We start from the raw sequence: 23474 nt of genomic DNA on the forward strand, positions 1-23474 counted from the left end.
CAGAATATATATACTTTATAGGGTCGGAAAATTATATTATAGAAATTACAAACGGAATGACAAACTTATATATACCCTTCTCACGAAGGTGAAGGGTATAATAAATACGAGCACATTTTTGTATTAAACTAAAAATTACTTGTACTAAATATTGCACTGACTTAGAGTTTGGGTTGTTCTTGCACTAACTTATCATTATTTTTCTCATGTCTTGTTTTTTAACCTTAAGTTATGTTGACAGTTCTCATATTAAAATTGTCCTAACTGAAAGAAAAACTCTAAGTTAAGCGATAACTGAAGGCGGTGAAATAAGGGGTTAGAGTTTGGTTTATATTGTAAAGTATTTTTTATCAATTCCTCTCCTTGATGCCACGTTACATCAGTAAAAGGATTATACAAAGGTTTATATAGATTTCGCTTTCAGATTACCAACGACATCAATACATAGTCCATAAAAAAATGCGGCATGAATTTGTTTTTTTTTTAATTTATATATTTATATTAAATATTGTAAGAAAACACTAATATTACAAAAAAATAGTACAAATAAGTACTATTCAAATATAAATCTTTTGAGTTAAATTTATCTGGATACAGTTTTAAACTTCAGTTCTTTTTATAAGTTATGTAAATTAAATAAAATTTACTTTAATAAATTATTTATGCAAATTTTTATTAAAATAGCAAAAATTGGTTTACTTTTTGATGTATTTTTATCCTGATTAAAAAAAAAGGTTTTTATTTTCCTTCAATCCATCATAAATTTTATGCTTTGTTGACCTTTAAGATTAAAAGTACTTTTGTATACTTTGCTTTTTTATTAAGAATATTTTCTTGTTGATGTTTAAGATTGTCCCGACTAGACATTCAATTAATTTATTTTTCTTCTTTACTAAAAAAAGGTGAAATTTCTGTGAACACAAAGTTTAGGTGTGTTAATTTTTGCAGTAAATCCTACACAAAAACAACTCAGAAAAAATATCCTTGAATTATTTATGTGTGTATATGAGGAATAAAGAAATAAATCACAAAAAGAAACATTAGTCAAAGCACTATTGACTGAAATTGTTATTAAATATGTGTCTTGATTTTGAAAACTGTGTATTTGTAGAAGTTCAAGGCAAGAAAAATATTAAATTAGAAATACTTTTACTTTGGAGAAATAAAGTTAAGGTAATTTTAATAAAATTTTAAGGGGAGATCGTAATAGTAATGTTTAGAGTACATAGATTAATTACACTTTTCATAAAAATAACACAAACTGATATAGGAATAATTTTAACAAATCACGCATTTACCTCTTCAGAGACTGAGTTATAACTTTTGTTAACATACAAACCTAAATACAAATAATAAATAAAACTTGTAGCTGAAAACCTTAAGGATGAGTTTTTGATTTACCCTTACACTTGCTTGTCATATTCTAATTATTGTGTAAATTTTCTATCTTTAGCCCCATAGCGTAGGGAATTTATATTTTGTTTTGCAATTCCTATTACATCAAATTAAAACAACATCTACAAAAGCCAACAAAAACATGTTTCTAAAAACATGTTAGATATATTTGCAACGATGCCAAAGCTTGGGGCATTAAAAAACTAAAATAGGTCGTTGTTGTGTTCTTTGACAGGTTTGAAAAAGTGTTTTTTTTTTGTTTTATTTTTCCTTTTGATTTAAGCAAAAATAGTGGCTTTAATTGATCATTAAACAAATACAAAATTAATGTAAATATCATAAAGATTTATTTGAAATTTTATTTTATGTACGTTTATGTACGTTATGTTTATTTTATTTACGGTTTCAGTAGATAAAATACATTAAGAATGATGCAACACTTTATAAACATAAAGTTTTTACATCTTAACCTCTATTCAATCCAATATGTTTTCCAAATTTCGTAAGCGCGATTTACATAGACAGACGGACATAGCTAAATCGACTCAGAGTTTGATAAAGATCCAAAAATATTTCCTGTTATATTTTCCGTTAATATTTGTACGTTCCAAGTGTACGTATGAGCAATCTGTAATTATATATTACTCATACGTATATAGATAATGGCAAAAAAAAACACAAATTTTTATACCCACCATCAAAAAAGGGTATATTGTTTTTGTAATTTCGTTTGTAACACATTGAAATATATATATTCTGGGTACTTATTAGATTCTTAGACGACCTAGCAATGTCCTTCCGTCTGTCTGTTGAAAACACGATAGAGTCCAAATGGAAGTAGCTAGCGAGCTGAAATTTTGCCGAGATACTTATTCTTAGTTACAGTTATGCAGTTTGTTTGGTATTGAAAATGGGAAATATCGGTCCACGATTTCTCCTAGCCCCCATATAAGGTCCCCTACAGAAAATGACTTTATCGCCCATAACTGTCAAAGAGAAGCATCAATAGCAGTGAAATTTGGCACAAACATATTTTATAAGGATCGCTCTATAATTGACCCTACCCCCATATAAAGTCCCCTTCTGAAAATGACTTTATCGCCCATAACTAAGAGAAGCATCAATAGCAGTGAAATTCGGCACAAATATGTTTTATCGGAACAGAAATCTTTTCGTAGAATTTTATTAGGATCGGTCAATAAGTGACCCTTCAAAAAATGACATTATCGCCCACAACTGGTTAATAGAAGCATCGATAGCGGTGTAATTCGGCACAAACATGTTTTACGGAAACATAAATCTCTTCGTGGAATTTTATAATGATAGGTTATATATGACCCTACCCCCATATAAAGTCCCCTTTAGAAAATAACTTTATCGATCATAACTGGCTAAGAGATGCATGTGAAATTCGACACAAACATGTATAATGAGACTTTAAATCTCTTTGTAAAATTTTATATGGTTAGGCCCATAATTGAACCTGCCCCCGTACAACAATAAAATTATACATAAACAAGTTTTGTGCGAGTCAAAAGCTTTTTATCAAATTTTATAAGAATGGGTTCTTAATTAACCCAACCCCCCTTGTAAAGTTCCCTTCAGAAATTGACTTTAAAGCTCATTACTACCTTAAAACTGCGAGCACAACAATCAAATTCGACATAAACAATTTTAGTATTAGATGAAATCTCCCACTATATTTTATGAGGATCAGTCTGTAATTGACCCTACCCCCTATAAGGTCCATTTCAGAAAATGACTTAAATGACTTAAAAATGACATTTTACTGACTCAAAAATGCTATCACAGTAGTGAAATTCTACATACACAAGTTTTGTACTATCCAATGGAAATCGTTCTATAACTGACTACACCCTCCATATAAGGCCCCCTCAAATAGTGACAATAACGCTCGTTTCTGGCTGTAACGCTCAAATACACCTACAGTGATGAAATTTCACATAGACATGTTTGTATGCGTCCCTTCCCTAAGTCCCTATTAAAGTCACCATTACAAAATTACTTTAAAGCTCATTACTGGCTCAAAAATGCGACATAAACAATATTTGTAGGAACAAAAATCATTCTAAGTTTTAGAATTATAATTGACTAATACGGAAGTGGGCATATAAGGACTCCTTTAACGCTCATTACTGAATAAAAATACGAGTAGATATATGCAATTCAACATAAGAAACTGTTATGGGATCTGAAATCTTAATACCGACATTGATGAAGATGGACCGATAAATGATCACTTCACTAAAATTACTTTAACTCTCATTATTTGCTTAAAATTACGACTTAGGCGATGTAATTCATATAAAGAACTTTTTTACGATTTAGTAATAATTTATGTACAAAAGTTTATAAAAATTGGTCTTTAATTGACCCTTATATAAGATTCACTTCAGAAAATCGCTTTAACGCTCATGTATGACTCAAAAGTTCTTCCAAATTACGGTAAATTTATAGGAACTGAAATTTTTAACTGAATTTGATGAGGATCGGTCGATAACTATCAAACACCCATTTTCGGTTTTCTCCAGAAAATTACTTTAAACCTCATGACTAAATTAAAAATACCTGTACAGCAACATTAGATACAAACAATTATTGTATAAACCGACGAGGATAGATCCATAATGGACTCTACCCTCCATATAACCACTCCTTCGAAAAAACAGTTTATGGTTATAAATATTGGATCAAACAAAAATGCTAATTCGGATTAGCACGGTCTACGCTTAAGCCCTTATTAAAGGCCCTATTCCAAATATTTCCTTGATGTTCATATTAATATTGTCATATGATTCAAAATAGATCGATATTATCAAAGGTTTGATCGAATATAACACTCTTACTGGTTTGTTAGTTTTCTTGTACAATATAAACACTTTATAAAGATAAAGTTTTTAAATCTTAACCTCTATTCAATCCAATATGTTTTCCAATATATAGCTAAATCGACTCAGAGTATGATAAGGATCCAAAAATATTTCTTGTTATATTTTCTGTTAATATTTGTACGTTCCAAGTGTACGTATGAGCAATCTGTAATTTTCAAATAATTATATATTACTCATACGTATATAGATAATGGCCAAAAAACACAAATTTGTTCTTATAGTATTTTAAAAATATTTAATAGTTTGATGGAAAATTTAACTAGCAAATACGTGTTTATATACTGTAAAACAACACTAGATATGCCGATCTTCCTCCTAAGTATAGGTTAAAGGTTACTCTCGCGATATGACTGTTATGAATCCCAGTAACTAAAACTAATCTTCAATAAATTATGGACAATTTTTAGAACGAGTATATGCAGAGATTTTAATATCTTTTGGAAATAAACACAAATTTGAACTAAAACTTTTCCAAACAAATGTAGGAAATATTATTATAACACAAAATTAAATTAAATATTTTTTAGCGTTTACAAAAATGTACGAAATTCTAAATTTACACCACGTTTGAACACTTACATTTGTATATGTCTTTTCTTGTCATACAATTACAGTATTAAGCCTTCCTACAGCCTTTTCATCAAGAATTTAATATTAATGTCACTTATTGCTACCACATCCCATAGCATGGCCAGCATCATTATATAAAAGCAAATTTATATTCTGTGCGATTAAGGTAGCATAAATTCTCTTTTCTATTGTTCCAAAAGGAAGAGTTGTTTGAAAATAAGTAGAACAATATTACAATTCCTAAGTATTAGAGCATGTGATGTGGTAGCTGTAAAGTATTATTATATATTGCTATTGTTGTTGCTGTTATCTTATTAACGAAGGTCTTTCCGCCATGTTTTAATTATAAGGATTCATTTTTTAAGTGGTCTGTATAAATATAATTTTTCCATAGAATAATGCCATAAATACGTTCAAAATTTTAGTGTTGATATTTATATTGAGCTATTTGTTTATGAAAAACTGAAATTAGAGTCGATAAACATGCATTGTACTTTTATAAGTTCTGATATACGAAATCTTAAAATTTTCTTTAATTTTGCATCATTTTAATTTTGCAGGGAAAATTTTAATTGTTTTATTTATTTTCGTATTTTTTTATTATATTTATTACACAGGGATGGGGGTAATGATTACACAAAGTAATTCTTTACATTGTCAATTACAATAACTTCTAATATCTAATTAGGAAATGACCAATTACAATTATTTTTTATTGAATGTTTTCCAATTAAAAATAACTTGTTATTGTAATTGATGTTTTGCCAAATACAATTACTTGTAATTGCAATTGAAGTTTCCAACTAAAATTACTTGAAATTTAGGTATTAAATATTACAAAATTACATATAATTATGAGGAACAAAATTTACAATTAAAATTAATTGTAACTGGGAATTCTTCAATAACAATTAAAAGTAATTGTAATCGGCAAAATTTCAATTCACTTCAAATCTAATTGAAAATGTAGTCATTTCCCGCATGTCTGATATCACATCATTGGTATCACATCATTTTGGAAGGGTAACCTTATACTTCTGGTAGGATCTATAAAGAACCGATTGTCATAAAATTTGAAAATCAAAGCTGTTTGATGTTATATACATATGTACTATATATTTTGAAGTTATTGCACGATTTGTTATAGGGAAGATGGGGTTCATCTGACATATCGAATAACTTGAAAACCGAGTTAACGATTTTATCACATTATCAAATTTTGTTTCCGTTTATCGATTATCTATCATCCCTGATTAGCTTTACATATGGCGAGAAGCAGACATGCCCAAAAAATTTAAACTAAACCGCAGAACTGTTCGTTAGGCACATTCGCCAAATATATGTAATGCTTGTGATGTAGAGCAAAATTTGGTTAAAATATAGAAAAAGTCAGTAATAGTTTGTTTTAATTTTTTTTTTGTGAAATATACAATAAATATCTGGTTTATTATATTTTATTTAATGAATTAAAATATAAAGCAGCAAAATGATATTTTTTGTAATTTTTTGTTTTATTTTACTTATGACAAATATGCTCTATTCTCTTGGCGGCTTTACCCCATGGGTAGTGCGGTGTCGCCGTTTTTGGTCAGTGCGGAAAAGTTAGAAAAATATGAAAGATTGAAAAGGATGGACTAAAGCCAACATATCTAAGTATTCGAATCAAGAAAAAAATTTAGAATATGTAATGAGGCTTCAATTTGAGGCCGCCTCAAAAAAAAAAGTGGCGTATGGTTTTTGTTACTTTAGTTATATGTTTGTTGTTACTTTTTTATATGATTTTTGTTTTGACTTTTAATTGATGTCATGTTTTTTTTAAATAATTGTAAAAGACATTTTCCTGAGGGTTCTTTCTATGGTATGGAACCTGGAATGGAACCAATCTAGGGTTTTAAGTATGACTTTGATAAATAGCATTTGCAAACTTTAATCACAATTGCTGCCTTATTAATTTGTACTTTTGTATGGGAGGTATATGAAATTGTGGACCGATTCTGGCGATTTTGCGCAGAGTTTAAGCTCTTGTGTGGGAACGAATGTGTGCTGATTTTTATGGTATTATCTTGCATAGTTTTCGAGAAAATTACATCAGAATGTGTAAAAAATGCCTATTTTTTGAGGTTGTTTCAAATTTTGATTCATAACTTTTGCCGATATGAACCGATTTTGCCCATTTTCAACACCAAACAACTTAGGAAAACGGGGAACATTTTGGATGAATTTGGTTAAATTCTATTGCTTCGTTTTATCGTGAGCGTGTTTTACACAGACAGACGGACATAGCTAGATCGACTCAGAGTTTGATAGGGACCCATAATATATATACTTTGTTGGGTCTCAGATGAATATTTCTTGCTGTTACACACGGAATGACGAAGTTATATATACCCTCTATCACCACTGATGGTGGTGGAGGGTATAAAAAAAACAATATTGCCTTAATATATATATTTAACAAATAGAGAATTTTCATAATATATTTTATTTTCATGATGACAAAAAAAAAGTCTTGTTTAAAAAACTTTTTGCTATATCAAACTTTTTTTTAAGTTTAACTGCAAAATATTTTCTTTTCTTTATATTTTCCAGACGTGACAAATTATGTATGTTTGTTGTTAAGTAGCAAACCAAAATGTTTAAATTTAAGATTTCCGATATAAATTTGATTTGATAGTGATGTATGAATGAAGTAATAAAATAAGTAATAGCAAAGTATTTGAATATGTACTTCATTCAAGTTCTTATGTTTACATCATGCTCATTTTATGTTCATAATAATGTGAAAATTTCTGAGCTTCTGAAAAGCGGATGATAATTCTTTTCCAAGATCGCTGTATGGCGATTTCATCAGAATTTTCTATGAAAAAGAACCGAGTACAGACTGTCTTAGTTGTATTTTTAAGAATATAATTACATTATTCCATTCACCTGCTAATATAATCATACAATGGCAGGATTGTTCTATGCTTATGGTCGGATTTGGTAGCAAATGTATAGTATCCTGTCATATCTCATCAGCATCAGGAGCATCCTCATGACTGTATCTACTCCTGGTGATGCAGGTATTTCAATTGTTCACTGATCCTTAAAGACTTTACATTGTATTATTACAAGACATAAAAGTTAACTTTGAAAAATGATTTTTTATAGCAATTTGTAGGTTACATTAATTTCTTTTATATCATAAAAATTTCAGGTAAGTCAAATTGTCGACAGATATTAATCAATTCAAATTTTACTCATCCATAACTTAAAGTCTTAATTTGATTAAATAATGTTTCGTTTTTTATTTATTTATATTCGTGACCTGCAGTACATTAAAAAATCTTTATGCTTTTCTTCTTTTGTTAATGATTAATAGAACTGTTCAAATGGAGACAGACAGACGACTTTTGACATTGTTAGAAAAATATCTAGAAAATTATAACCAAAAAGTTATTTTACACCTGCTCGAATAATTTTTAACAGTCAAAATATATAAATTGATGTTGAATTCAAATTTTTGTTGTTTAATTAAGAAATAAAATTGTTTTTGTAGTTTAAATTTATTAGGGCCAACAAAAGAAATATGAAAACTGTTTTAGGTTTAGATTTTGTCATTAATTTTTCTTTCTTTGATGTGCAAAAATTTGAACAATATAAGAAAATTCCATACAATAAGATTTCATTACTGGTTGTAGTATTATTGTTATACCCTACACTGCTAGAGAGCAAAATTTATTGTAACTATTTATAAATATTGGCCTTCTATACTAAAAATTCCATTTATAAATGTTATGTTACATTCAACTATCCCTTCGTCCATCCATCTTGTTATCATATTGTCCTGGCCAATAACATTAAAATAAAAATTTTGATATAAAAGTTCTACCGGAATATTGTTTGAACTGTGATCGAGAACTGAAGAATGATTAATAGATTATTTTTAGTTTATAGTGAACTTTTTCACGCAGTCGACCATACCCTACTATTCACTTGTTCTCCCGTTTTTTATAGCTTAAATTTGTTACAAATGCAAAATTTATAGAACATCATCAACACAATTTTGTTTTATATTTTAAAAGCTCCCTAAAATATGCTTTAGCTATATAATCGAGCCAAAATCTTTCTACCAAATTGTATATGCATCGGTCCATAATTCACCGTATCCTCAAAAAAAGGTTCCCTTCAGAAAATATCATACTAATATTTTTAGGAGAGCATTCATTTTACCACCGAATTTAACATTTCTACTTGGGTCACCCCGATATTTAGAACAATTTAACGTATACGTAATATTAATAAATTAGAGAGTACTCATACGCGCATAGTCCGTATTTGTTGTAATTGTTTAGAAATAATTGTTTAAATAGTTGTAAGTTATATGATAAAAGATTGTATTAGTTTAAAAATACGTATGTAGTATTTTATGGTCCTGGAGGCAGTTCCTTAAAGTTACATTTAGGTTACTACTCGTGAAAGACTATGTGTTTGGAATTATGTGGAGTCGTGGTATATTGAATTTTGTGCTAATGTTTGTAACATACAAAAATATGTATCATGTACTCACCTTTAGATCGATTGAGCTATGCCCGTCTGGATGTAAAAATTGAGCTCAAGATACAGGTTGCAATTTTCAATACAAATTATCTTGATCTGGACAGCCAGTCAGACGGACATGTCTTAATCGTCTCAAAAGTGATCCTGAGGCAATCGGTATACATTAAGGTGAGTGTAGCACCAACATGTTTGTGTGTTATAAACATCAGCACAAATGTATAAAACTCTCCCCATTATAGTGATGTATGGTATAGTAAATACATATTTTATTATGAAATATAAATCACTTTTAACATTCATAAATAGTGTAGGGTATCATATGGTAAGCCATGCCCAACTAGACTTTACTATTTGTTTAAAATATATTATATAACCTAACAAAAACAAACATTTTCTTACTGAACCAAATATTGTGTTTCTCCCCAGATATGATTGGATGAATATCAAAACAAGCTGCCCAAAAGTGTACCTTAAAATAACTTCATGAAGTTTAAATTTTTCGAAATTTTTTGTCTTGTTTGTTTTTATTAGGCAAACTATTTTGCCTAATGTGATAAGAGAGAAAAATATAAAATTTAATATGGATAGAAATATGCTTTACTTTTCAGATTTTTTCAACCTACCTTATAAAATTGTCAACAATCAGGTAAACAACTGTCACAATACTCACCCCAATTGAGGTAAAAAATTTGAAGAAAAAACTTTATAACTAGTCAGAAAATATTATGGACATATTAAATAAAGTAATCGTTATTACTATAGGCATATTCCCACTTTTGTATATACCTACACAGATACATACATATAGTTAGTTTATGCTGTCCACTCGTATTTTAATGCCAGTAATGAGGCTCCCTTATACGCAGAATGGGGTCAACGATCCTCTTTAAATTTGTGAGGATTTTTGGTCGTACATTTATCTCAATAACTTCTACATTTAGTAGCTATTGCAGTAAGCACTTGTTCTCAATGAAAGTTTTTGCTGGGTAGTTCTTAATAACTTCACTGTTAAGTCTTATATAGAATTAACGTCCACTTAGGTTGGGTTAACCAGTACCTTCCAAAACAATAGAAGGATAGGTAAAGTCATTGTGTTCAGAATGATAGTTGTCTGCAACAACGACCTGGCGGAGAGTCTTAAATAAGAGATGAATTATGTGGATAAATTTATTTCGTTTGTTATTTTATTGAAATATTACACAACCCACCCAAAGTGAAAATGCACTTTCCAACTCAATATTGTTGTAGAAATCTTTAAATTATTTTCCATCCATTCAATGTTTATAATTAGTTGCATATTTTTATTTTGTTTGAAACAAAACACACGCATCGATTTTAATAATCATTGTTAACAATACTTTAACCAAAATTAAATGGTTGTGTATATTTTATAATTTATAAATAATAAATAGCAAATAGATGTAGCTCTTTAAAATAAATGCTTCTTTAATAAAGAAATACTGCGAAATAAAATATTAATCTGATTTAGAATATGGTATTCTAAAGACGAAAAGCGTAAAATTTACTTTAATTCCTTCAAACAGTCGGATGGAAATTATTCAGTTAACTATTACATAATATACAGCAACAGTAATACTATTTTTCTACTCTAATGGAAATTATATAATTTTTTTTTTGCACTGTGTAATTGTTTTAATTAATTTAAAAAATATAAAACAAAATTTAATTAAACCAGTATTTATATTAAAAATAAATAAATAAATAAATAAATAAATAAATAAATAAATAAATAAATAAATAAATAAGAAAATAATTATATAATCAACTGATTGACAAACAATATTGGATGGTATTTTTTTGGAGTTAAATATTTTTAAATAAAATTAATATGATTGATATTTTATTTTTAATGAACCAATATTCACATTTATTTTATATGTTGTTTCTATATAACGTGTGAGTAGTTTGAGTTAATATTTTACTTGTATTTTGTTTTTACAATAACAAAATACAAGTAAAATTTGTACTCAAACCACTCGCTCGGTATCTAGAAACAGCACAAAACACAGGGGCTCCAATCATAAATTAATATCAAATTTTACACCTCATGATTTTCAATCTAAATAATAATCTTTCTGTATGTGTTCACAGAAAGATTATTATTTATTTATTTATTTTAGGTTCGTTATATTATATTCCTTAAGACTCCAGCAAAAATAAAACAAAGTACTTTCTAAACAACAACATTTATCATCATTTATCTGCCGCTAAGTAATTTGTTTACTTTCTGTGGAAGTGGTTTTTAATGACTTTCAAAGAATCGAAAATAGTAAATTTTTTTTCTTACATTTTTTTGGACTTTTGTATTAAATGTGATGAATTCATTTTGCAAAAAAGAACATAATGATAACTTCTTGAGAATGACTTCAGAAGTAGTGAACTTGGAATCAAATAAAAAGAACGTCCCTTCTAGGAAAAGCCTGCGTAAAAATCATCTCTTCTTCAGGTCTTTTTCACTTGTCCAAAGATCATTATATAGCGTAGATGTACCTTACCACTAACTAATACGCTGTTGTTGTTATTTTTAATCCTTCTATTTATAATAAAGTGAGAATTCTTTCCGAGAAAGTCAATATCTCCGTTATTAATCGACCAATTTTGCTGATTTCTAATATGAAGAATCACAAATGCATGTCGAATATAATTATAACAAGTAGGAAAGTATAGTCGGGCATGGCCGACCATATAATACCCCACACCATGAGTATATTTTTAAAATTTTTACTTTTTAAAAAATTTTTATTTAAGCCATTTATTGATAAAAAAACTAAAATTTCTAAATAAGGCTTTATATAGGTCAAATATGGGCCGATCCTCGGTAAATTTAGGAAAAGGATTTATTTCTAAATAACAGTTAGTTTTGTTGAGTTTCATTGCGATACAAATGGTTACAAGTCAATTTTAGACGTTTAAGTCATTTTTTTGAAGGGGGGTTTGTATGGGGGATAGGGTCAAATATAGGCCGATCCTTACGAAAATCTGCAGAATCATTTATACTTATATAAAACTTATTTGTGCCAATTTTTAGAGAGATAGCAGAATATTTGACGTAATTATAGCATAAAAAGTTCAAATCGGGAGGTACGGTTGTATGGGGGCTAGGTGAAATAATGGACCGATTTCAACCATTTTCAATAGGCTTCGTCCTTATGCCAAGAAACATGCTTGGTCCAAATTTCATAAAATAATCTTGAAAATTGCGGCCTGTACCTTGTGCACAAGTGCACATGGACAGCCGGACAGACGGACGGACGGACATGTCTTAATCGACTCAAAAAATGATTCTGAATCGATCGGTATACTTTAAGGTGGGTATTGGACCAATATTTTTGTATGTTACAGACATCAGCACAAACGTATAATACCCTCCCCACTATAGTGGTGTAGGGTATAAAAATTTTGGATAACGCAGTTATCAGGGGTCTTCAGAAAATTGATTTCAACAGAAGGACGACAAAAAGAAAGACAGATCGACTCCGGTATCTATTAACAGCCAAAATATATACACTATCGAAAAATTAGATAGTGAAAATTACAAACGATATGACAGACTTTAAAAAATTTACGCTCAATTAATGTAAACCTATATTAACATTTAATTAATGTGTAATTATTCCCATCGTTCCTGGAGTTATTATAACATTTAATTGGTTTTAATTTATAATAAGAAATATATTCATTGAAATTGAAAATTGTTGAAACTAAATATTATTTTTTTTATGCAACAACTTTTCACAACTTTTTTTCCCTACATAAATACAGAATATATATTTTTTAACGTTTCCTTAATAACTTGTCAACTAAATTAAATTATTTTCATAAGCTAGTTTATCACTTTCACTTTAAAAGATGTTTATTTTATACAAGTTCTTACAACAATTGTTTGCAAAATATTAAGATTTTGTTAAATGGTACTTATATCTTTTTAGGATGGATGTTAAAAGCTAGAGTACACATCAAATTGCATTTTTTTTAATTTTAATTCATCCCAGAGTGGACTAACTAACTAACTAACTAACTAACTAACTAAATAACTAACTAACTAACTAACTAACTAACTAACTAACTAACTAACTAACTAACTAACTAACTAACTAACTAACTAACTAACTAACTAACTAACTAACTAACTAACTAACTAACTAACTAACTAGCTAACTAACTAACTAACTAACTAACTAACTAACTAAGTATACCAATCGGCCCAGAATCATTTTCTAAATCGATTTAGCTATGTCTGTCCATCTGTCCCTCCGTCCGTCCGTAAACCTTGTAATTAAACTACGTCACAATTTTGAAGATAATGCAATAAAATTTGGTAGATTATCTTCTATTGTCTCAGAGATGAAGCCTGTTGAAAATGGTTAAGATCGGTCTATTAGTTCACCTAGCCTCCGTATAACTGAACCCAACGAATAGTGCTTTTAAGTTCATAATTAGTTTAATATACTCATATATCGACAAAAAGGTGCAAAAACCAGGTTCTATACAAGACTTGATGACCCTCACCCTTTATATGACTCTAGCCCCTTTGAAAAGCCCCACCTAAATTGCTCTTAAATTTCCACAATTTTAGTCAACAATAAACGGGCTTAAGTATGTATATCTGAGGCAAGGTACAATTCACTTAAATGCTTTATTATGACAACTAAATCACATTATATTTTTGTCAAAGTAGTAGGGTATTATATGGTCGGCCTCGCCCGACTATAATTTCTTACTTGTTTTAATTTGATATGGTTGTCTATTCATAATATATGAATATTAAATAAGCGACAATAGTACTGTGCAAAATATCATAAAGATAATTTATGTAGCTACTATTATATCCTGATCACTGATTACTTTTTGACCATTTTTAATATTCTTTGCTTTAAGGCTTCTCATGCTATATTTGATTTTCCTAGTTGTTGCTTTTACTCACCAAAAATTCTTTCAGACCCCTAGGCTCAGCTTTAATATGGGATTTACTAGCTAACGAGCATTATGATTTTGATGTATGATTATAGAACGAAAAGAAACAAGGAAAAAGTGGTTTTAGTGAATAATATTAACCGTTCATCTATTTGTTTTCTTGTCTCTTCGACTTTGAAAGATTCAAGGAATAGGCACTGCTGCTTGGGTAAACATTTTGTGCACACAATCAATTTACTGTCTCACAGATTTTCAGTACGTATATTATGTGTTAGCTTGTTATCTGTCACCACCTTTTAGTGGTATGTCTGTTAGGAAACGTCAAATTAAATTGACCTAAACAACAAGTTAACAAACAAGTCAAGATTTCTTTCTTTTCGCATTTTCTTTGTTGTGACGGATGTGAAAGTGTGTGTGATAAGGTGGTTGGAGAGTTTAGAAAACTCTCAATACAGTTGTGTAAATTAACATTAAAATTTGTATTATAGTTATGTGTATTTTTTATTTTGGGAGTTCTTGTCAATTATAAAACGATTATTAGACAAACAGACAGGGCTTAATCGATTTGGCTATCTTTATCATTTGATATTGCCATTATAGAATTGGAAATTTCGTTTCCATAAAGTCTTATTGACAAAATCCATACTTGTTCTTACTATATTTCCTGTATTTTGCCTCTTAAAGTTAAAAAATTCTTGATTTTAAACTTTATATCGCACTTTTCTTATATAATTAATTATTTAAATTAAAATTAATTTTAATGTTACCTAACCTACAAACATTTCATTATATTTTGACCATTTAATTTTCCATAAACATTTTTAAATCCTGTCAACAGCCACTAGTTTGCTTTCCTTAATAATACCTTTATTTTACCAACATTTACGCTGTAGGATATTCTACAAAATCAAACAAATATATTTCCTTTCAACTTAAAAAAAGTTTTCTAAAATAATATTTTTTTCTCCAAAAACTAATTAAATTTAAGCTCAAAACCATTATGACTTAATAACGATTTTAGGAAATAAAATGTTTTAATTTATATTTTTAGCCATTTGAATGGTTTGTTACCTTCTTTAGCAATTTTATTAAAATTAGTCGTGGGCGTTTTAAATCAAAACTTTAGGTAATTTAATTTTTTTATATTTTTCTGCTCTCTAATATATCTACTTAACTTTAACTGTTGCTTTACGTTTGGGGAACTGTCAATATTTGATGTCCATGTATACACATTAAGTTTACTTTTTGTGCTTAAATCCCCCTAATTTCTGTTAGTTTCCTTTGCAGGTTTTTATTACGTTTTACTGACTCCTTTTTTTTATACCCTACACCACTATAGTGGGGAGGGTATTATACGTTTGTGCTGATGTTTGTAACATACAAAAATTTTGGTCCAATACCCACCTTAAAGTATACCGATCTATTCAGAATCATTTTTTCAGTCGATTAAGACATGTCCGTCCGTCCGTCCGTCTGTCCGTCTGTCCGGCTGGCTGGCTGGCTGGCTGGCTGGCTGTCCATGTAAACCTTGTGCGCAAGGTACAGGCCGCAATTTTCAAGATAATTTGATGAAATTTGGACCAGAATATTTGACGTAATTATGGCAAAAAAATCGGGAGGTACGGTTGTATGGGGGCTAGGTGAAACAATGGACCGATTTCAACCATTTTCAATAGGCTTCGTCCCTGAGCCAAAAAACATGCTTGGTCCAAATTTCATCAAATTATCTTGAAAATTGCGGCCTGTACCTTGCGCACAAGGTTTACATGGACAGCCAGCCAGCCAACCGGACAGACGGACGGACGGACATGTCTTAATCGACTCAAAAAATGATTCTGAATCGATCGGTATACTTTATGGTGGGTATTGGACAATATTTTTGTATGTTACAAACATCAGCACAAACGTATAATACCCTCCCCACTATAGTGGTGTAGGGTATAATTAAATTCAGGAAAACCAAATAACTATTATTTATTATTATGCTACTGACAAAACATTAGAAACTTTTAAACTTTTAAAGAAAAGAAGACTCTTACTAAAAAAATATGCAAAATAACAGTGTAAAACGCATCGTTGTTTACTGTTATTTTTTTAATATTCTTGCAAAACAAATTTTTTATGTCATTAATTAAAGTGGCTAGATTTCCGGTTTAAAACGCAAAATAAGTAACTATTTTAATACTTTTTTTAATATTTTGCCTACAATAATATTAAAAATTTGATAAGAAAGATTCAGTGAAAACACAACATATGGGTTGAAGTCCTCATAAAACTGCTCAATATATATAATTTGATGACAATAGAATTCCAAAAATTCCAAAAAGTACTCCTCTAGGATAGTTGTTAATAAAAAGTTCGAAATAAAAACTCCTATTGTTAACACATGAAAATTAGACTGGTCGTAGTTTTAGAAAGAATCGTTCTATTCGTGTACTCATTGCCATAGATAACAGGTCGAATTAATATGAAAAAATATTATTTTTATGGACGTATCCAAATTTAGTTAGAACATTTTAGTTAGTGTCTAGACTCGAAAATTATACCTGTATTAAAGTGGCCTGCCTTTTTCCTAGAGTATTCAAACGATTAATCGTCGTTCGGTTAATCGATTAATTTTGACGATTATTCGTTCGAATAAATGAAAATTGTCAGGTTTCAAATAACCAATAAACCGAATAATATCTATCAATTAACCGATTAATTAACTTTTAAATAACTTTTTTATTGCTTTTAGTACTTTAAATTAATTTATTTCCAAAAATTTTACAAAATACTTATTGAAAAGCTTTCTGTATTAGTAAACACATACTTTATGTATTCATATTGTAATATGAAATAGAAAATGTCATTTTTGTCGGTAAATTATTAAGATTTTTTGAAAATTTATTTTTATTTTTCGGGATTTTGAAATCCCGAATTTTTAAATCCCGGGATTATTAAAAATCAGTCACAGTGAAATTCGATTTGCATCCCTAGTTAGAAGTGAACTCTTCAACTTTAAAAATTATTTGAAAACTTCTCGCATCTATAAATAAGATCATAATATATTGATCATAAACTTTTCGTAATCTACACACAGAGAAAAAATATAGTTGTGGTAACATATTATGGTTAGAATTATGGTTAAAGTTAAAACATTTTGTGATCATTATTACTATCAAGAAATATCATATTATGATCATTATTATCATAATCAGATATCATATTATAATTAAATATAGGCAGAATATTTAATCATAATGTAATGTTGTAGCATCATATTGTACTTCCAAGTAACCATATTATGGTTTCATGTAATCATATTATGGCTTCAAGAAATCATATAATTGTTTCAAGTAACGCATGGTTTTAAGTAACCATATTATGGTTACATATGAAATAAAATATGGTTAATCTATTGTGCTCGGCGTAAATTCTATTCTATTATTTTTTAGTTTTCTTTTGGACTAACTTCCAAGCACTGGTATTCCCATAAAAAAAAAATATATATATATATATATATATATATATATATATTATATATATATATATATATATATATATATATATATATATATATATATATATATATATATATATTATTATAATATATATATATATATATATATATATATATATATATATATATAATATATATATATACACTTTCATGCATTTAATTATTTTTAATTATTAATTTTTTGTACCCTATTTTATGTATTTTATATTTCTATTGAATTTATATTGTTTCTATTATATTTTAAGATATTATTTAATTTTCACAATTATTTTATCACTGCGTCTGTTAACAATTTATTTAATCCGATCTAGTACGGATGAACCATACAACTGATATAAAAATTTCAATACAAAAAATTTTTAATAGTAAACATATTTTACTTATATCTTAAACATTATATGGGTAAAAATGTAAAAACATACCATATAATGGTTATTTGATAGATTAAATGGTTCTAATTAATATAATTTGTTTACATAATTATCATTATTTATTTGTTGTAAAAATAATTATTTTTTAGAGAATCATTCTCAAATTATAATTGTCATAAACATATAAATGTTTTCAGTAACTAAAATATTGATAAAATTCAATAAAAATAACAATATTTTGTTATGACAACAAAATATTGTTACAAAAAACATATAATAGTTGTCCTAACCATGCCGAACCATGTTTTTTCTCTGCGTGTAGACAATAACGTAAAGCTATATCAATAACAAAATCAGACTTGTCTGCACATTGGCGAAGCCCAATTTGTTTTTTTTATACCCTACACCACTTTAGTGGGGAGGGTCAATAACAATAACAATCTTTGCAATCAAACTACAGGACGGAATTTTGTAGATAATTCAATAAAATTGGCACGTGATCTTCTATGGTACCGTAGATGTGGCCTATTGAAAATGGTTAACATCGGTCCATTATTTCACCTAGCCCCTATACAACTGAACCCCCGAATAGAGTTTGTAAACCATGTAATCAAACTACAGGTCGCTATTCTGGAGGTAATTCAATGAAATTTGGCACATGATCTTCTATGGTATCGTAGACGAGGCCTATTGAAAATGGTTAACATCGCACAGTGGTATAGGACAAAAAAAGAGGAAATAATTCGGTAACTTCTAAACGGTAAATCCGATTTTAATGAAATTTGGTATGCACAAAGAGGAGGTGTTGCCAAGTTAAGGTTTTGAATTTGGACCTTATAGGCCAACCAGGGGCCCGGCGGGGGTCCTCAAATTAGGACACCTCGGCTATGCAGTAGATTATCGTCGTAGCAGTAAATTATCTGTTATAGTTTAGGAGATTTTCGCATTTGAAAATTAAAATTTTTAAATTTTTACCGTCCTTACTTTAGTTTTTTGATAACAGCGGGTCCAAATATTCCAAAAATATATTTTCGCCATTTTTCTTTTATTCGCTTAACAACAAGTTTAAATATCAAGCAGTGAAAGAATAATGTAAAAATATTGACTGAGTCCAAAGTTATAGGCATTTTAATTTAAAAAATTAAAAAATGGCGATTTTTTGCCATTTTTTAAGAAAAAGTATCTTTAATTTTTAAATTATCTAAAAAGTTTCTAAGAAGATGTATATAGAATTTATACTTTTGGAAAGCTGACTTTACATAAAATACGATAAATGAAACAAAACCTAACAAGTTAGAGTGCTATATTTCGGCTGTGCCGAATCTTAAATACCCTCCACCAGCTACTTTTATGATATTACTTTTCTAATTGATCAAATATTTGTAGAAATAATTTTTCTCATGTCTTTAATAGAAAAAATCTCAAAAGTAAATTTATTACAATTCCAAGATTTATTGAACATTATAAATTTAGTAATTTGCATGTAATTTGTATGTATGTGTGTGAAAGATTTTGAGATTTTCAAAATACAAATACATATATAATTATGTTCTACACAAAATTTTGTTCAACACAATTGATAATGATCTTTAAATACGGTTAAAGCGCTTTTAGGGACAGGACCTAATATAGTAGAAATAGAAGTATACAAAACTAATATTTTTTCCAAATTATGTATCAATAGCTTAATTTGTAATAAGCAGGAAACCGAAAACATGCTCTAAAAAAAGTGTTTTAAGCGCTTTAAATATGCCGTAAAAAACTCAAAAATGCTCTTAAAACATAAAAGTTTCTTTACAAAAAATAAAAATTTTATAAAAAGTAAAAATTTTAAAAATATACTCATTGTGTAGGGTATTATATGGTCGGCCATGCCCGACTATACTTTCTTTCTTGTTTTTGTTTATTTTAGTTTTCTTTTTTGCCACGTTTGCTTGGGGTTATTAATCTGCTTACTGCCTTATGCAAAAACAATTATTAAGTTAACAATGGATATGAAAACCTGTTTTTATATTGAAATAGTGTGTAGTAAGCCATTGTTAAATTTAATAAACGTTTTTGCATAAGTTCCTATAGTCTTTAATAAGATACTAGTGGGTGACATACATTTTATCCGATCATAAATGCATACAAATCTATTCATGCTGGCATCCTTTGCCATCACCCTACTGATATATTAAATTAAATTTGAAGAAAATACAAGTTAGAGTGCTATATTCGGCTGTGCCGAATCTTAAATACCCTCCACCAGCTACTTTTATGTTATTACTTTTCTAATTGATCAAATATTTGTAGAAATAAATTTTCTCATGTTTTTAATAGAAAAAATGCCAAAAGTTAAATCTATTACAATTCCAAGATTTATTGTGTGAAAGATTTAGAGATTTTCAAAATACAAATACATATATAATTATGTTCTACACAAAATTTTGTTCAACACAAATTGATAATGCTCTTCAAATACGGTTAAAGCGCTTTTAGGGGCAGGACCTAATATAGGAGAAATAGAAGAATAGAATATTTATGCCAAATTATGTATCAATAGCTTAATTTGGTAATAAGTAATGTCCGTTTAAGAGATTTTCGTAAAAGGACTTTGTAAGGGAGCTATGTCCAATTATGTATATAAAGACAAAATTTCAGAATACTGTATCTATATCATTACTTGGTAATAAATATTGTGAATCTAAGCGATTTTCTGGACTTAGTATGAGAGCTATGACCAAATATGGACCGATCGTAAAACAATTTTATAGTGAATTTATGTATATTAATATTTTTGATAAATGTATGGATATCAATATTTGGTTATGAGTTTTGTGCGTTTTTTCTGATTTTCGGAAGGGAACCCAGTATGTGTGTTTTTCTAAGAGGGACCTTGTGTGGGAGCTATGATCAATTACGGACCGATCGAAAAAACATTTCATAATATTATTTCTCTATATATGAGCAACACTTGTGCCAAACTTTATATGGATATTTTAATTTAGTAATGATGTGCGGGAGCTATGACCAAATTTGGACCGATCTAAAGAAACTTTCATGGTTATATTTCAATATATAAAAGCAATACTTGTACCAAATTTTATATCGATATCTTGATTTACTAATGAGTTATGCGGGTTTAACTGATTTTCGGGAGGGGACCTTATATGGGAGCTATGACCAATTATAGGCCGATCCAAAAAAAACTTTTAGTGTAATATTTCTGTTTATAAGGTCATTATTTGCACAAAATTTTATATCGATATCTTAATTTAGTAATGAGTTATGCGTGTTTAAGTGATTTTCTGGAGGAGACCTTGTATGGGAGCTATGACCAAATATGGACCGATCAAAAAAATCTTTCATTGTAATATTTCTGTATATAAAAGCAATACTTTTACCAAAATTTATATCGATATCTTGATTTGCTAATGAGTTATGCGCGTTTAAGTGATTTTCGGGAGGGGACCTTGTATGGGAGCTATTACCAATTTTTGACCGATCCATAAAAACTTTCTTTGTAATATTTCTGTATATAAGAGCAATACTTGTACTAAATTTTATATCGATATCTTAATTTGGTAATGAGTTATGTGCGTGTAAGTGATTTTCTGGAGGGGACCTTGTATGGGAGCTATGACCAATTATGGACCCATCCAAAAAACTTTCAATGTAATATTTCTGTATATAAGATCAATATTTGTACCAAATTTTATATCGATATCTTAATTTAGTAATGAGTTATGCGCGTTTAAGTGATTTTCGGGAGGGGACCTTGTATGGGAGCTATGACCAATTATGGACCGATCCAAAAAAGATTTAATTTTAATATTTCTGTATATAAGAGCAATACTTGTGCCAAATTTTATATCGATATCTTATTTAAGTAATGGGTTATGTGCGTTTAAGTGATTTTCGGGAGGGGACCTTGTATGGGAGCTATGACCAAATATGGACCGATCGAAAAAAATCTTCAATTGTATTATATTTGTATATAAGAGCAATACTTGTACCAAATTTTATATCGATATCTTAGTTTAGTAATGGGTTATGTGCGTTTAAGTGATTTTCGGGAGGGGACCTTTTATGGGAGCTATGACCAATTATGGACCGATCCAAAAAAAACTTTCATTGTAATATTTCTGTATATAACATCATTATTTGTACCAAATTTTATATCGATATCTTAATTTAGTAATGAGTTATGCGCGTTTAAGTGATTTTCGGGAGGGGACCTTCTATGGGAGCTATGACCAAATATGGACCGATCCAAAAAATCTTTCATTGTAATATTTATGTATATAAAAGCAATACTTGTACCAAATTTTATATCGATATCTTGATTTAATAAAGAGTTATGCGCGTTTAAGTGATTTTCGGAAGGGGTCCTTGTATGGGAGCTATTACCAAATATGGACCGATCCAAAAAATCTTTCATTGTAATATTTCTGTATATAAGAGCAATACTTGTACCAAATTTTATAACGATATCTTAATTTAGTAATGAGTTATGCGGGGTTTAACTGATTTTCGGGAGGGGACCTTGTATGGGAGCTATAACCAATTATGGACCGATCCAAAAGCTTTCATTGTAATATTTCTGTATATAAAAGCAATACTTATACCAAATTTTATATCGATATCTTAATTTAGTAATGAGTTGTGCACGTTTAAGTGATTTTCGGGAGGGGACCTTGTATGGGAGCTATGACCAATTATGGACCCACCAAAAAAAGTTTTCCTCTAAATAAATTCTATTGTCAAAAGATTTCAATTTCTAAAATTTCGTGAAAATATCGGCATTACGACGGAAGTTATTAACAAAAACCAAATTTCCGGGAATTTGTACTTTTGTATGGGAGGTATATGAAATTGTGGACCGATTCTGACGATTTTACGCAAAGATTAAGCTCTTGTGTGGAAACGAATGTATGCCAATTTTTATGGAATTATCTTGCATAGTTTTCGAGAAAATTACATCAGAATGTGTAAAAAATGCCTATTTTTTTCGAGGTTGTTTCAAATTTTGATTCATAACTTTTCCCGATGTGAACCGATTTTGTCCATTTTCAATACCAAACAACTTAGGAAAACGAAGAACATTTTGAGTGAATTTGGTTAAATTCTATTGCTTCGTTTTATCGTGAGCGTGTTTTACATAGACAGACGGACATAGCTAGATCGACTCAGAATTTGATAAGGACCCAGAATATATATACTTTGTTGGGTCTCAGATGAATATTTTTTGGTGTTACACACGGAATG

The sequence above is a fragment of the Lucilia cuprina genome, chromosome 5 (genome assembly GCF_022045245.1).
Source record: "Lucilia cuprina isolate Lc7/37 chromosome 5, ASM2204524v1, whole genome shotgun sequence".
Taxonomy (NCBI): domain Eukaryota; kingdom Metazoa; phylum Arthropoda; class Insecta; order Diptera; family Calliphoridae; genus Lucilia; species Lucilia cuprina.